Source organism: Triticum urartu, chromosome 1A, assembly GCF_056163025.1.
Source record: "Triticum urartu cultivar PI428250 chromosome 1A, HENAU_Tu73, whole genome shotgun sequence".
Taxonomy (NCBI): Eukaryota; Viridiplantae; Streptophyta; class Magnoliopsida; order Poales; family Poaceae; genus Triticum; species Triticum urartu.
The window spans coordinates 443955971-443974371 of record NC_141873.1 but is presented as its reverse complement, the minus strand read 5'-3'; positions in this window follow the sequence as shown (position 1 = coordinate 443974371).

Sequence of the window (18401 nt, the reverse complement as noted above, 5' to 3'; positions counted from 1 at the left end):
GGTGCATTATATAAACCGAGGCCAGGCTAGTCGATAGATATATACAACAATCATAATCATAGGCTAGCTTCTAGGGTTTAGCCTCTACGATCTCGTGGTAAATCAACTCTTGTAATACTCATATCATCAATATCAATCAAGCAGGACGTAGGGTATTACCTCCATCAAGAGGGCCCGAACCTGGGTAAACATCGTGTCCCCTGCCTCCTGTTACCATCGATCCTAGACGCACAGTTCGGGACCCCCTACCCGAGATCCGCCGGTTTTGACACCGACATTGGTGCTTTCATTGAGAGTTCCATTGTGTGATCGGCACAAGGATCAATGGCTCGCCCGCAGGTCAGCTGCGACACCGGCTTCTTCGTCATCGGCTCGGCCGGTCACCTTGGCTGGACCGAGGACTGTGCCCTACCTCCGATCGTCATGTTCGGATGAGGGCCTTCATCAACATCAACTCCGATCTCTATCAAGATCATGGAGGAATCATCCAGGGAGCCCGGGGGCTCAACGTCAACATTGCCCTTGAGCGACCGTGCTGTTTTTCTGGATAGCGAACTCGTATCCACTGCCACCGCCTCCTCAAGTGTAGTTTTAACGCTTGCTTCGGTGGAATTGTGCGGAATTGAGTCTACAAAAACCCTGGAAAAATTCGTCGAGTTTCGATGGAGGAATCTCTGGCAATTCACGATATACCTGAGCCCTGTCAAATCTGGACGGGAATCTGGACGAGTTTAGGGTGTGGTGTCCAGATTCTAGCTCGGACGTCCTTTGGGAGATCCAACCGTTGATCGGCTGCGGAATTCCTATATCTACCACCACTCAAAGTTTCAGATCGATCTGACCGTCCAAACTTCGGGAACCTTCCGATTAGTGCTTCACTTTCCGGATCTGTTTTCTTCGTGAAAACGAATCCGACCCGAGTTCGTCTTTTTTATGAACGGGATTTCGGACATCCTTTTTGAAGGAAGTTTTGTATGGGGTATTGTGTTTTGTTCCCGAACACATCCCAGTAACTTTAAAATCTTTTGAACATGATCTTCACCATCATGCTGGTGTCAAACCAGTCCGGCAATATTGCTCCAAGGCTGCCGACCTGCGCTAGACACGTCGTCACTTTGTTGAGCCGAGCTCAACTTCTTTGGATCATCATCTCGGCAAGCCGAATAAGAGTCCGGCACCGCGAAGGATAAATCATCACCAACATCGCCGCCCCAAAGATTACACGGAGCGGGCACACCGGCATCGCCGCACTGTCACTTCATCAAGCCGGCATCGCCGCACGCTCACTTCATCAAGACGGCATCGACCACGTCACGACCGGCATCGGCAGGGCCGCACTGTTGCTTCTTCAAGCCGATGTCCATCATGCCGACCTACTTCGACTCATCGGGTGACATCGAGGCTTTGACATCTCGGCTGGACCGGGGGCTTCGCCATCTCTTCATCAACCTACTCTAGAGACTTCAGCGTCACTAGCCGACCAGCTTCGTCACGTTAGCTGGACCGAGGGTTTTGCCTCTGCAAGCCAACCTTTGCCATCATCGCCATGCCGTCGCTTTATCGCCCATCAGGTAATGGGTGTGTGGATCGAGTCCCAATTTTGGGAGTTGATACGTCTCCAACGTATCTATAATTTTTGATTGCTCCATGCTATATTATCTACTGTTTTGGACTATATTGGGCTTTATTTTCCACTTTTATATTATTTTTGGGACTAACCTATTAACCGGAGGCCCAACCCAAAATTGCTGTTTTTTGCCTATTTCAGTGTTTCGGATAAACGGAATATCAATCGGAATAAAATCTTCGGAAACATGATTTTCTCACCGAACGTGATCCAGGAGACTTGGACCCTACTGCAAGGGATCAAAAAGGTGGTCACGAGGGTGGGGGGCGCGCCCCCCCCTAGGGCGCGCCCCCTGCCTTGTGGGCCCCTCGGTGCTCCACCGACGTACTCCTCCTCCTATATATACACACGTACCCCCAAACGATCAGAACAGGAGCCAAAAACCTAATTCCACCGCCGCAACTTTCTGTATCCACGAGATCCCATCTTGGGGCATGTTCCGGAGCTCCGCCGGAAGAGGGCCGTCATCACGGAGGGCTTCTACATCATCCTAGCCCCTCTGATGAAGTGTGAGTAGTTTACCACAGACCTTCGGGCCATAGTTAGTAGCTAGATGGCTTCTTATCTCTCTTTGAATCTCAATACAAAGTTCTCCCCCTCTCTCGTGGAGATCTATTCGATGTAATCTTCTTTTTGCGGTGTGTTTGTTGAGACCGATGAATTGTGGGTTTATGATCAAGTCTATCTATGAATAATATTTGAATCTTCTCTGAATTCTTTTATGTATGATTGGTTATCTTTGCAAGTCTCTTTGAATTATCCGTTTGGTTTGGCCAACTAGATTGGTAGTTCTTGCCATGGGAGAAGTGCTTAGCTTTGGGTTCGATCTTGCGGTGTCCTTACCCAGTGACAGAAGGGGCAGCAAGGCACGTATTGTATCGTTGCCATCGAGGATAATAAGATGGGGTTTATTTCATATTGCATGAATTTATCTCTCTACATCATGTCATCTTGCTTAAGGCGTTACTCTATTTTTAACTTAATACTCTAGATGCATGCTGGATAGCGGTCGATGAGTGGAGTAATAGTAGTATATGCAGAATCGTTTCGATCTACTTGTCACGGACGTGATGCCTATATACATGATCATGCCTAGATATTCTCATAATTATGCTCAATTCTATCAATTGCTCAACAGTAATTTGTTCACCCACCGTAGAATACTTATGCTCTTGAGAGAAGCCAATAGTGAAACCTATGGCCCCGGGTCTAGTCTCATCATATCAATCTCCATCACTTTTATTTTGTTTTGCTATTTACTTTGCTTTTACTTTTTACTTTGCATCTTCATATCAAAAATACCAAAAAAATATTCTATTTATCAGATCTCACTCTCGTAAGTGACCGTGAAGGGCTTGACAACCCCTAATCGCGTTGGTTGCGAGTAGCTATCGCTTTGTGCGGGTACGAGGGACTTGAGCGTGGGCTCCTACTGGATTGATACCTTGGTTCTCAAAAACTGAGGGAAATACTTATGCTACTCTGCTGCATCATCCCTTCCTCTTCGGGGAAAACCAACGCAAGCTCAAGACGTAGCAGGAGTCACCTTTCTTTGGATGGCTACAACAAATAAACCAGGTGTTATTAATCCTAGTAATTTTTTCTTGTTGGGGTTTATTTTTTCCAAGAAATTATTACTCTGGTTTGTTCCATCATCTGTACACAGGTCTATCGAATGATGTCCGCACTAACGACGGTCGCGTGGTGCTTCGGTCAGTTTCCGTACATAGTCCGGCGAACGCCGCATCCGGAACTCGGACCGACCTGTGAATTCAGGCTTTGCCACACCTTTACCGCATCAAGCCGATGCCCTGCATCGACATTGACTTCGGCGCCAGGCCATATTTCTTTTATTACTCACTTTGCATAAATTATTTATTATGCAACTTTTTTTATTATCATTATTACTGTTATCTCTGGTTTGCACTATTTTTTGTGCACAGGAAAATGATCCAGCCGGACTATATTCTTTGGCGTCACCTTGGCTGGACGGGGGGCTTCGTCAACACTTCATTACCCCATGCCGGGGACTTCAGCATCACTCTGCCGGCCTGCATTGACCGTGCTATGTCACAACCTCAGAGTGCCGAGCTCTTTGCTCCGCCACCTCGGGACCGGCTTGAGGGATGGAACCTTGTCCCGTATCAAGCTCGGACCGCGTCGTCAATACCGAACACATTAGCCAGCTAAGTTGCCTTAATGCTCCAAGTTTTAAATTTTTAACTTGTGTCCGGTTCGACAAGGCATTATACCTTTTTGAAAAAAAAGTTGCTTGTAGAGAATCTCCTTGTCAAAACTTTGTTCGTGACACACAAATTCAAATACCCCGTTTACTTGGGGGCTCCCTTGATGGAGCTTTTACTCTTGCATATGATTATACTTGTACGGCTTCGTTCCTTGTTCGTGTATTACGCCACAATATGCACCATATTGACCTAAGCGATTTCCAAGCTGGGTTGCCTGGCTCCTGTGCTTACCCCTACTTTCCCGATTGTTCGGCTAGGGAGTAAAGGGAGCACCTCTGCGATTGTGACCGGGTCATCCAAGCTCAGACCTCAGACTGGGTGAAGCCGAAAGCTAGCGCTCTTATTGTTTTCAATCATGGTCGGCACACAACAAAACTCGTGAGTACGAAAAATCTATTGCACAAGTCTCATAGTAATAATGAGCACCGAAGAAAGGTATCGGTGGGGGTACTATTTTCTTCGAAGATACTTCTTACACTTCGTTAGTAATATAGCATAAGTTCCCTGAGCGCGCTTTATCTGTTACAGCCTTATGGCCTGATTGCCTGGTCATTGGAAACACCATCGATACTCTCGACAGGCGGAGTACATGACACTTTTTGGCCCTTGGCCGAAGAGGGAGAAGCCGACGGTCGGTTAAGACGTGTTTAAAGTTCGGGTAAACACATATATGATATAAGTACTTCGGTACATACAATCATTATACATAAAATTCCTTTACCCAAGTCACTTGGGGGCTCTTAAAATTTATATATGAGCTATAAATGTGTTTTCTTCTTGGTCGTTGTCAAAACACGATAGAAGCACCTTTTTTTTCTCTCTTCCAATTTTTGGATTGGCACCAAACACTTGATCTTGTTCGGACGTCATGTTTTTACTGACGTTTTTTTGGTTTTCCAAGCTTTTGGCACTTTTAAACTATTTCTGTGTTTCAGCACAAGTCTCACAGTGCAACGCCGGACACCTTTAGAGATTCGGTAAAAACATTCTCGTATATTGCTATATATGCATCGGTTTCGAATTGTGTCTTCGGTCAATAGTTGGGTTGCCCGGCTCCTGCGCTTGCCTCCTCCGTTCCGCTTTGTTCGGCTAGGTGTGCAAAGGGAGAACCACTGCGATTGTGCTTCCAGCTCACATGGTTAAGCACCTCAGTGGAGAAAACTGAAAACTGACTGTCACAATAAGTGTAAACTGGTCAGTGATCCGATGACTGTGTTAAATGACGGGCCATTCATAACAATGGCCGAAGTGTTTACGGCTTGACCCCGATTGTCGCCGAACACTACCGGGGGCTATTAACTGGCCTCCCAAACTAAATCCTTGATATTTTGCTCTTACATTAGAGCCGAGGTTTCATGATCATGCTTAGCATGACAACATAAAGAAAGGAACCGATAGCGAGACTATTTTCTTTGGAAGACATTTCTTATGTTAAACAGTAATATAACATATCTCTCTGCGTACCTTTGTTTATAAAACCGTATGGCCAGATTGCCTTGTTTGTCGTAAATCTTTGCCCTCATAAAGGCTTTATAAAGTAGGACAAACACTCCTCGGCTACTAGCCGAGGAGGTGGAAGCCGATGGTTGGTCAACAAAGTTTTGTACAATGCGGATCCGAGCATTAATGATGTAAAGTACTTGGATACATAGAGTCATTACACATAATTTGTGATTTTACTATGGATATCGATCCTTAATTCGGCCACCCATGCCCGCATTAAGGCCCGGGGGCTACTGGGCTTCGGGCTTATTATTTAAAAATATTGAAGGGGCACATCGATCACCTGATCTGGTGTTGCCACCTGACCAGTGTCTCGGGGGCTACTGCATTGCCTGTCCAATGCAGAAAATTTTATGTGCAATATAGTTTCCGAGGAGATTTTGATCCTCAGGTTGGTCGGCCGCACCCAACCTGAGTCTCGAGGACTGAGCGCGCTGCTTTTAGTGTCCCGAAGTATTCTGCCGAGCTAGGACTTGATCCTCAGGCCGATTTTGCAAATCAACCTGAGTCTGAGTGGCTATTGGGATCAGCGGTCTTACGTCATCCTTCAGGTGCATCTCGGGTTTTAGACCGATACACACCTTGAGGGCTACTGGCTATATATCTTGGCAGAGAATAAATTGCACCAATAAAAAATATTGACAAAAAATCGGCCCACAGTCGGGGTGGTGCACCACCTTGGAAGCAGTCCGGCATAAAGCTCGGGCGCTAGCGGCTAGCTCCATAGAGGGCATTTCCGGCATTAAGCTCGGCTAAACTCCTTCAACTTTTTTGGACCAAGATGATCTATGACATCTTGGATATAGTCCGGCGTTGGAGCTTGGACACAGTCCAACGTTGGAGTTGGAGCTTGGATACATTTCGGCGTTGGAGCTCGGAAGCAGTCCAACATTGGTGCTCGGCTGCAAAAGATACCTCGAATGCAGTCCGACGTTAGAGCTCGGACGCAAGAGGACACTGCCTCCCAGGAACAACTTCAAACCCGAGGTGTGACATAAAAATAACAAGGCATTGATAAAGGCCGGAAACTTAAAGGGGATCCTCGGATACCCGACGTATAAACTCGTCGAATGCATTTCGGCGATCCTCAAGATCGAAGATGAGAAGATTTGTTGAAGCAGTTTTCAAGACTGACAACCGAAGATGAAGCACAGTTCGGAAGAATTGAGGAGCGTCCCTAACTTGAAGACCGGTTCAGGGGGCTACTCACGGTGTCCTGGACTAGGGGGTACTCACCACGTCATCTCCCGATCTGTTAGATTGGGCCGAGGACCCCCATGGCCGTATGCTCATGGGCCAGTTCGGACAGCTGCCAAATACATGGAAGATTCCACAAGACTTGGTGATCAAGACAATGACTCCTCCCCACCGACGTATTGGTCTAGGACTCTTGTTATCCTAGGCCTCGGGTGCATTATATAAACCGAGGCCAGGCTAGTCGATAGATATATACAACAATCATAATCATAGGCTAGCTTCTAGGGTTTAGCCTCTACGATCTCGTGGTAGATCAACTCTTGTAATACTCATATCATCAATATCAATCAAGCAGGACGTAGGGTATTACCTCCATCAAGAGGGCCCGAACCTGGGTAAACATCGTGTCCCCTGCCTCCTGTTACCATCGATCCTAGACGCACAGTTCGGGACCCCCTACCCGAGATCCGCCGGTTTTGACACCGACACCCCCCTTCGCCGGTGTCGCCTAATACTGGGTTAGGTCCCCCTAGCACCGCATAATGCCATGTTACACTTTGTGATGCTTTGATTGCTCTGTTATTTATTGTGTTCCCCCCTTCGTTACTTCTTTCCGGTAGACCCCGAGACTGCCGGCGACCCCCAGTTGGACTACGGTGTTGACGACCCCTCCATCTTGCCAGAGCAACCAGACAAGCCCCCCCTTGATCAACCTGATATCGCCTATTCTTCTCTCTACTGCCTGCATTAGAGTAGTGTAGCATGTTACTGCTTTCCGATAATCCTATTCTGATGCATAGCCTGTCTTTGCTACTACTGTTGTTACCTTTGCCTGCAATCCTAAATGCTTAGTATAGGATGCTAGTATTGCATCAGTGGCCCTACATCTTGTCCGTCTGCCATGCTATACTATCAGGCCGTGATCACTTGGGAGGTGATCACGGGTTTATACTTATATACATAATATGTGATACATGTGGTGACTAAAGTCAGGTCGGCTCGTAGAGTACCGACAAGTGATTCCGATGTGGGGGCTGAAGGGGCAGGTGGTTCCATCCAGGTAGTGGTGGGCCTGGGTTCCCGACAGCCCCCGATTGTTACTTTGCGGCGGAGCGACAGGGCAGGTTGAGACTGTTGGGGAACGTTGCAGAAAACAAAAATTTTCCTACGGTTTCACCAAGATCCAACTATGAGTTCATCTAGCAACGAGTGATCGGATTGCATCTACATACCTTTGTAGATCACGCGCGGAAGCGTTCAAAGAACGGGGATGAGGAAGTCGTACTCAACGTGATCCAAATCACCAGAGATCCTAGCGCCGAACGGACGGCACCTCCGTGTTCAACACACGTACGGTCAGCGTGACGTCTCCTCCTTCTTGATCCAGCAAGGGGGAAGGAGAGGTTGATGAAGATCTAGCAGCACGACGGCGTGGTGGTGGATGCAGCAGTCACCGCAGCAGGGCTTCGCCGTTCTTCTGCGAGAGGGAGAGGTGTAGCAGGGCAGAGGGAGGCCCCAAGAGTCAAGGGTGCGGCTGCCCCTCCCTCCCCCCTTTATATAGGCTCCCCAAAGGGGGGCTCCGGCCCTAGGAGATGGGATCTCTTAGGGGGGGCGGCGGCCAAGGGTGGAGTGGCCCCCAAGGCAAGTGGGGCGCCCCCCCACCCTAGGGTTTCCAACCCTAGGCGCAGGGGGTGGGCCAAGGGGGCGCACCAGCCCACTATGGGCTGGTCCCCCTCCCCACTTCAGCCCATGGGGCCCTCCGGGATGGGTGGTCCCACCCGGTGGACCCCCGGACCCATCCGGTGGTCCCGGTACAATACCGGTGACCCCCGAAACTCTCCCGTTGGCCGAAACTGCACTTCCTATATATAATTCTTCACCTCCGTACCATTCCGGAACTCCTCGTGACGTCCGGGATCTCATACGGGACTCCGAACAACTTTTGGGTTACTGCATATTCATATCTCTACAACCCTAGCGTCACCGAACCTTAAGTGTGTAGACCCTACGGGTTCGGGAGACATGTAGACATGACCGAGATGGCTCTCCGGTCAATAACCGACACCGGGATCTGGATACCCATGTTGGCTCCCACATGCTCCTCGATGATCTCATCGGATGAACCACGATGTCGAGGATTCAAGCAACCCCGTATACAATTCCCTTTGTCAATCGGTACGTTACTTGCCCGAGATTCGATCGTCGGTATCCCAATACCTCGTTCAATCTCATTACCGGCAAGTCACTTTACTCGTACCGTAATGCATGATCCCGTGACCAGACACTTGGTCACTTTGAGCTCATTATGATGATGCATTACCGAGTGGGCCCAGAGATACCTCTCCGTCATACGGAGTGACAAATCCCAGTCTTGATCCGTGTCAACCCAACAGACACTTTCGGAGATACCCGTAGTATACCTTTATAGTCACCCAGTTACGTTGTGACGTTTGGTACACCCAAAGCACTCCTACGGTATCCGGGAGTTACACGATCTCATGGTCTAAGGAAAAGATACTTGACATTGGGAAAACTCTAGCAAACGAACTATACGATCTTGTGCTATGTTTAGGATTGGGTCTTGTCCATCATATCATTCTCGTTATCAAATGAAATCCAATGTCCATAGTCAGGAAACCATGACTATATGTTGATCAACGAGCTAGTCAACTAGAGGCTTACTAGGGACATGTTGGTGTCTATGTATTCACACATGTATTATGATTTCCAGATAACACAATTATAGCATGAATAAAAGACAATTATCATGAACAAGGAAATATAATAATAATCCTTTTATTATTGCCTCTAGGGCATATTTCTAACAGTCTCCCACTTGCACTAGAGTCAGTAATCTAGTTACATTGTGATGAATCGAACACCCATGGAATTCTGGTGTTGATCATGTTTTGCTCTAGGGAGAGGTTTAGTCAACGGATCTGCTACATTCAGGTCCGTATGTACTTTACAAATATCTATGTCTCCATCTTGAACATTTTCACGAATGGAGTTGAAGCGACGCTTGATGTGCCTGGTCTTCTTGTGAAACCTGGGCTCCTTGGCAAGTGCAATAGCTCCAGTGTTGCCACAGAAGAGTTTGATCGGCCCCGACGCATTGGGTATGACTCCTAGGTCGGTGATGAACTCCTTCACCCAAATTGCTTCATGCGCTGCCTCCGAGGCTGCCATGTACTCCGCTTCACATGTAGATCCCGCCACGACGCTCTGCTTGCAACTGCACCAGCTTACTGCCCCACCATTCAAAATATGCACGTATCCGGTTTGTGACTTAGAGTCATCCAGATCTGTGTCGAAGCTAGCGTCGACGTAACCCTTTAGGACGAGCTCTTCGTCACCTCCATAAACGAGAAACATTTCCTTAGTCCTTTTCAGGTACTTCAGGATATTCTTGACCGCTGTCCAGTGTTCCTTGCCGGGATTACTTTGGTACCTACCTACCAAACTTACGGCAAGGTTTACATCAGGTCTGGTACACAGCATGGCATACATAATAGAACCTATGGCTGAGGCATAGGGGATGACACTCATCTCTTCTATATCTTCTGCCGTGGTTGGACATTGAGCTGAGCTCAATTTCACACCTTGCAACACAGGCAAGAACCCCTTCTTAGACTGATCCATATTGAACTTCTTCAATATCTTATCAAGGTATGTGCTTTGTGAAAGACCTATGAGGCGTCTTGATCTATCTCTATAGATCTTGATGCCTAATATATAAGCAGCTTCTCCAAGGTCCTTCATTGAAAAACTCTTATTCAAGTAGGCCTTAATGCTGTCCAAAAGCTCTATATCATTTCCCATCAAAAGTATGTCATCTACATATAATATGAGAAATGCTACAGAGCTCCCACTCACTTTCTTGTAAACGCAGGCTTCTCCATAAGTCTACATAAACCCAAACGCTTTGATCATCTCATCAAAGCGAATGTTCCAACTCCGAGATGCTTGCACCAGCCCATAAATCGAGCGTTGGAGCTTGCACACCTTGTCAGCATTTTTAGGATCGACAAAACCTTCCGGCTGCATCATATACAATTCTTCCTTAAGGAAACCATTAAGGAATGCCGTTTTGACGTCCATTTTCCATATCTCATAATCATAGAATGTGGCAATTGCTAACATGATTCGGACGGACTTTAGCTTCGCTACCGGTGAGAAAGTCTCATCGTAGTCAACCCCTTGAACTTGTCGATAACCCTTAGCGACAAGCCAAGCTTTATAGATGGTCACATTACCATCCGCGTCTGTCTTCTTCTTAAAGATCCATTTATTTTCTATGGCTCGCCGCTCAACGGGCAAGTCAGTCAAAGTCCATACTTTGTTTTCATACATGGATCCTATCTCGGATTTCATGGCTTCCAGCCATTTGTCGGAATCCGGGCCCGCTATCGCTTCTTCATAGTTCGAAGGTTCACCGTTGTCTAACAACATGATTTCCAAGACAGGGTTGCCGTACCATTCTGGTGCGGAACGTGTCCTTGTGGACCTTCGAATTTCAGTAGGAGCTTGATCAGAAGTATCTTGATCATCATCATTAACTTCCTCTCTAATTGGTGCAGGCACCACAGGAAAATTTTCTTGAGTTGCGCCACTTTCCGGTTCAAGAGGTAATACTTCATCAAGTTCTACTTTCCTCCCACTTACTTCTTTCGAGAGAAACTCTTTCTCTAGAAAGGATCCATTCTTGGTAACAAATATCTTGCCTTCGGATCTGAGGTAGAAGGTATACCCAATAGTGTCTTTAGGGTATCCTATGAAGACGCATTTTTTCGACTTGGGTTCGAGCTTTTCAGGTTGAAGTTTCTTGACATAAGCATCGCATCCCCAAACTTTTAGAAACGACAGCTTAGGTTAAACCATAATTCATACGGTGTCGTCTCAACGGATTTCGACGGAGCCCTATTTAAAGTGAATGCGGCAGTCTCTAAAGCATAGCCCCAAAAAGATAGTGGTAAATCGGTCAGATACATCATAGATCGCACCATATCTAATAGAGTGCGATTACGACGTTCGGACACACCATTACGCTGAGGTGTTCCAGGCGGCGTGAGTTGTGAAACTATTCCACTTTTTCTTAAGTGTGTGCCAAATTCGTGACTCAAGTATTCTCCTCCACGATCTGATCACAAGAACTTGATTTTCCTGTCACGTTGATTCTCAACCTCACTCTGAAATTCCTTGAACCTTTCAAAGGTCTCAGACTTGTGTTTCATTAAGTAGACATACCCATATCTACTCAAGTCATCAGTGAGGGTGAGAACATAACGATAACCACCGCGAGCCTCAACACTCATTGGACCGCACACATCAGTATGTATGATTTCCAATAAGTTGGTTGCTCGCTCCATTGTTCCTGAGAACAGAGTCTTGGTCACTTTATGGTTCGCACGTGTCAAATGATTCGTAATCAAGAGACTCTAAAAGTCCATCTGCATGGAGCTTCTTCATGCGTTTGACACCTATGTGACCAAGGCGGCAGTGCCACAAGTATGTGGGACTATCATTATCAACCTTACATCTTTTGGTACTCACACTATGTGTAGCATTACGCTCGAGATTCATTAAGAATAAACCATTCACCATCGGAGCATGACCATAAAACATATCTCTCATATAAATAGAACAACCATTATTCTCGGATTTAAATGAGTAGCCATCTCGTATTAAACGAGATCCTGATACAATGTTCATGCTCAAACTTGGCACTAAATAACAATTATTGAGGTTCAAAACTAATCCCGTAGGTAAATGTAGAGGTAGCGTGCCGACGGCGATCACATCGACCTTGGAACCATTCCCGACGCGCATCGTCACCTCGTCCTTCGCCAGTCTCCGCTTATTCCGCAGCTCCTGCTTTGAGTTACAAATGTGAGCAAGTGCACCGGTATCAAATACCCAGGAGCTACTACGAGTACTAGTAAGGTACACATCAATTACATGTATATCACATATACCTTTCGTTTTGCCGGCCTTCTTGTCTGCTAAGTATTTGGGGCAGTTCCACTTCCAGTGACCACTTTCCTTGCAATAAAAGCACTCAGTCTCGGGCTTGGGTCCATTCTTTGGCTTCTTCCCGGCAGCTTGCTTGCCGGGCGCGGCAACTCCCTTGCCGTCCTTCTTGAAGTTCTTCTTACCCTTGCCTTTCTTGAACTTAGTGGTTTTATTCACCATCAACACTTGATGTTCCTTTTTGACTTCTACCTCTGCTGATTTCAGCATTGCAAATACTTCAGGAATGGTCTTTTCCATCCCCTGCATATTGAAGTTCATCACAAAGCTCTTGTAGCTCGGTGGAAGCGACTGAAGGATTCTGTCAATGACCGCGTCATCCAGGAGATTAACTCCCAGCTGAGTCAAGCGGTTATGTAACCCAGACATAGTGAGTATGTGCTCACTGACAGAACTGTTTTCCTCCATCTTACAGCTGAAGAACTTGTTGGATACTTCATATCTCTCAACCCGGGCATGATCTTGAAAAACCATTTTCAGCTCTTCGAACATCTCATATGCTCCGTGTCTCTCAAAACGCTTTTGGAGCACCGGCTCTAAGCTGCAAAGCATGCCGCACTGAACGAGGGAGTAATCATCGGTACGTGTCTGCCAAGCGTTCATAACGTCTTGTTCTGCAGGGAGAACAGGTGCGTCACCTAGCGGTGCTTCTAGGACATAATCTTTCTTTGCAGCTATGAGGATGATCCTCAGGTTCCGGACCCAGTCCGTATAATTGCTGCCATCGTCTTTCAGCTTGGTTTTCTCTAGGAACGCGTTGAAGTTGAGGACAACGTTGGCCATTTGATCTACAAGACATATTGTAAATATTTTAGACTAAGTTCATAATAATTAAGTTCATCTATTTAATGAACTCCCACTCAGATAGACATCCCTCCAGTCATCTAAGTATAACATGATCCGAGTTAACTAGGCCGTGTCCGATCATCACGTGAGACGGACTAGTCAACATCGGTGAACATCTTCATGTTGATCGTATCTTCTATACGACTCATGCTCGACCTTTCGGTCTTCTGTGTTCCGAGGCCATGTCTGTACATGCTAGGCTCGTTAAGTCAACCTAAGTGTTTGCATGTGTAAATCTGTCTTACACCCGTTGTATGTGAACGTTGGAATCTATCACACCCGATAATCACGTGGTGCTTCGAAACAACGAACTGTCGCAACGGCGCACAGTTAGGGGGAACACTTTCTTGAAATTATTATGAGGGATCATCTTATTTACTACCATCGTTCTAAGTAAACAAGATGCAAAAACATGATAAACATCACATGCAATCAAATAATAATAGTGACATGATATGGCCAATATCACATAGCTCCTTTGATCTCCATCTTGGGGCTCCATGATCATCTTGTCACCGGCATGACACCATGATCTCCATCATCATGATCTCCATCATCGTGTCTCCGTGAAGTTGCTCGCCAACTATTACTTCTACTACTATGGCTAACACGTTTAGCAATAAAGTAAAGTAATTTACATGGCGTTTCTCAATGACACGCAGGTCATACAAAAAATAAAGACAACTCCTATGGCTCCTGCCGGTTGTCATACTCATCGACATGCAAGTCGTGATTCCTATTACAATAGCATGAACATCTCATACATCACATATATATCATTCATCATTCATCACAACTTTGGCCATATCACATCACAAAACACTTGCTGCAAAAACAAGTTAGACGTCCTCTAATTGTTGTTGCAAGTTTTACGTGGCTGCAATAGGGTTCTAGCAAGAACGTTTTCTTACCTACGTGAAAGCCACAACGTGATTTGTCAACTTCTATTTACCCTTCATAAGGACCCTTTTCATCGAATCCGCTCCAACTAAAGTGGGAGAGACAGACACCCGCCAGCCACCTTATGCAACTAGTGCATGTCAGTCGGTGGAACCGGTCTCACGTAAGCGTACGTGTAAGGTTGGTCCGGGCCACTTCATCCCACAATACTGCTGAAGCAAAATAAGACTAGTAGCGGCAAGAAAGTTGAGAACATCTACGCCCACAACAAATTGTGTTCTACTCGTGCAAAGAGAACTACGCATAGACCTAGCTCATGATGTCACTGTTGGGAAACGTTGCAGAAAACAAAAATTTTCCTACAGTTTCACCAAGATCCAACTATGAGTTCATCTAGCAACGAGTGATCGGATTGCATCTACATACCTTTGTAGATCACGCGCGGAAGCGTTCAAAGAATGGGGATGAGGAAGTCGTACTCGACGTGATCCAAATCACCGGAGATCCTAGCGCCGAACGGACGGCACCTCCGTGTTCAACACACGTACGGTCAGCGTGACGTCTCCTCCTTCTTGATCCAGCAAGGGGGAAGGAGAGGTTGATGAAGATCTAGCAGCACGACGGCGTGGTGGTGGATGCAGCAGTCACCGTAGGAGGGCTTCGCCATTCTTCTGCGAGAGGGAGAGGTGTAGCAGGGGAGAGGGAGGCCCCAAGAGTCAAGGGTGCGGCTGCCCCTCCCTCCCCCCTTTATATAGGCTCCCCAAAGGGGGGCGCCGGCCCTAGGAGATGGGATCTCCTAGGGGGGGGGGCGGCCAAGGGTGGAGTGGCCCCCAAGGCAAGTGGGGCGCCCCCCCACCCTAGGGTTTCCAACCCTAGGCGCAGGGGGTGGGCCAAGGGGGCACACCAGCCCACTATGGGCTGGTTCCCCTCCCCACTTCAGCCCATGGGGCCCTCCGGGATGGGTGGTCCCACCCGGTGGACCCCCGGGACCCATCCGGTGGTCCCGGTACAATACCGGTGACCCCCGAAACTCTCTCGATGGCCGAAACTGCACTTCCTATATATAATTCTTCATCTCCGGACCATTCCGGAACTCCTCGTGACATCTGGGATCTCATCCGGGACTCCGAACAACTTTCGGGTTACTGCATATTCATATCTCTACAACCCTAGCGTCACCGAACCTTAAGTGTGTAGACCCTACGGGTTCAGGAGACATGTAGACATGACCGAGATGGCTCTTCGGTCAATAACCAACAGCGGGATCTGGATACCCATGTTGGCTCCCACATGCTCCTCGATGATCTCATCGGATGAACCAAGATGTCGAGGATTCAAGCAACCCCGTATACAATTCCCTTTGTCAATGGGTACGTTACTTGCCCGAGATTCGATCGTCGGTATCCCAATACCTCGTTCAATCTCGTTACCGGCAAGTCACTTTACTCGTACCGTAATGCATGATCCCGTGACCAGACACTTGGTCACTTTGAGCTCATTATGATGATGCATTACCGAGTGGGCCCAGAGATACCTCTCCGTCATACGGAGTGACAAATCCCAGTCTTGATCCATGTCAACCCAACAGACACTTTCGGAGATACCCGTAGTATACCTTTATAGTCACCCAGTTACGTTGTGACGTTTGGTACACCCAAAGCACTCCTACGGTATCCGGGAGTTACACGATCTCATGGTCTAAGGAAAAGATACTTGACATTGGGAAAACTCTAGCAAACGAACTATACGATCTTGTGCTATGTTTAGGATTGGGTCTTGTCCATCACATCATTCTCCTAATGATGTGATCTCATTATCAAATGACATCCAATGTCCATAGTCAGGAAACCATGACTATCTGTTGATCAACGAGCTAGTCAACTAGAGGCTTACTAGGGACATGTTGGTGTCTATGTATTCACACATGTATTACGATTTCCTGATAACACAATTATAGCATGAATAAAAGACAATTATCATGAACAAGGAAATATAATAATAATCCTTTTATTATTGCCTCTAGGGCATATTTCCAACAGAGACCACCTAGGAGAGAGGTGGGCCTGGCACTAGTCGGCGTCCGTGGTTACATCAATTGACATGCTTAACGAGATCTTGGTATTTGATCTGAGTCTGGCCACTGGCCTATACGCACAAACCAACTACGCGGGAACAGTTATGGGCACTCAACGTCATGGTATCAGCCGAAGCGTTCTTGACGTCAGCGACTAAGCGGCGTGTCGGATTGTACTGGAACGCTTGCTCTTGTATTAGGGAGGCTAGTGTTGGAAATATGCCCTAGAGGCAATAATAAATTGGTTATTATTATATTTCCTTGTTCATGATAATCGTTTATTATCCATGCTAGAATTGTATTGATTGGAAACTCAGATACATGTGTGGATACATAGACAAGACATGTCCCTAGTAAAGCCTCTAGTTGACTAGCTCGTTGATCAATAGATGGTTACGGTTTCCTGACCATGGACATTGGATGTCGTTGATAACGGGATCACATCATTGGGAGAATGATGTGATGGACAAGACCCAATCCTAAGCCTAGCACAAAGATCGTGTAGTTCGTATGCTGAAACTTTTCTAATGTCAAGTATCACTTCCTTAGACCATGAGATTGTGCAACTCCCAGATACCGTAGGAATATTTTGGGTGTGCCAAACGTCACAACGTAACTGGGTGGCTATAAAGGTACACTACAGGTATCTCCGAAAGTGTCTGTTGGGTTGGCACGAATCGAGACTGGGATTTGTCACTCCGTGTGACGGAGAGGTATCTCTGGGCCCACTCGGTAGGACATCATCATAATGTGCACAATGTGATCAAGGAGTTGATCATGGGATGATGTGTTACGGAACGAGTAAAGAGACTTGCCGGTAACGAGATTGAACAAGGTATCGGGATACCGACGATCGAATCTCGGGCAAGTATCATACCGATAGACAAAGGGAATTGTATACAGGATTGATCGAATCCTCGACATCGTGGTTCAAGTATCATACCGATAGACAAAGGGAATTGTATACGGGATTGATCGAATCCTCGACATCGTGGTTATTATTATATTTCCTTGTTCATGATAATCGTTTATTATCCATGCTATAATTGTATTGATAGGAAACTCAGATACATGTGTGGATACATAGACAACACCATGTCCCTAGTGAGCCTCTAGTTGACTAGCTCGTTGATCAATAGATGGTTACGGTTTCCTGACCATGGACATTGGATGTCGTTGATAACGGGATCACATCATTAGGAGAATGATGTGATGGACAAGACCCAATCCTAAGCCTAGCACAAAGATCGTGTAGTTCGTATGCTAAAGCTTTTCTAATGTCAAGTATCATTTCCTTAGACCATGAGATTGTGCAACTCCCAGATACCGTAGGAATGCTTTGGGTGTGCCAAACGTCACAACGTAACTGGGTGGCTATAAAGGTACACTACAGGTATCTCCGAAAGTGTCTGTTGGGTTGGCACGAATCGAGACTGGGATTTGTCACTCCGTGTAAGCGGAGAGGTATCTCTGGGCCCACTCGGTAGGACATCATCATATGCGCAATGTGACCAAGGAGTTGATCACGGGATGATGTGTTACGGAACGAGTAAATAGACTTGCCGGTAACGAGATTGAACAAGGTATAGGGATACCGACGATCGAATCTCGGGCAAGTACAATACCGCTAGACAAAGGGAATTGTATACGGGATTGATTAAGTCCTTGACATCGTGGTTCATCCGATGAGATCATCGTGGAACATGTGGGAGCCAACATGGGTATCCAGATGCCGCTGTTAGTTATTGACCGGAGAACGTCTCGGTCATGTCTGCATGTCTCCCGAACCCGTAGGGTCTACACACTTAAGGTTCGATGACGCTAGGGTTATAAAGGAAGCTTGTATGTGGTTACCGAATGTTGTTCGGTGTCCTGGATGAGATCCCGGACGTCACAAGGAGTTCCGGAATGGTCTGGAGGTAAAGATTTATATATAGGAAGTCCTATTTCGGCCATCGGGACAAGTTTCGGGGTCATC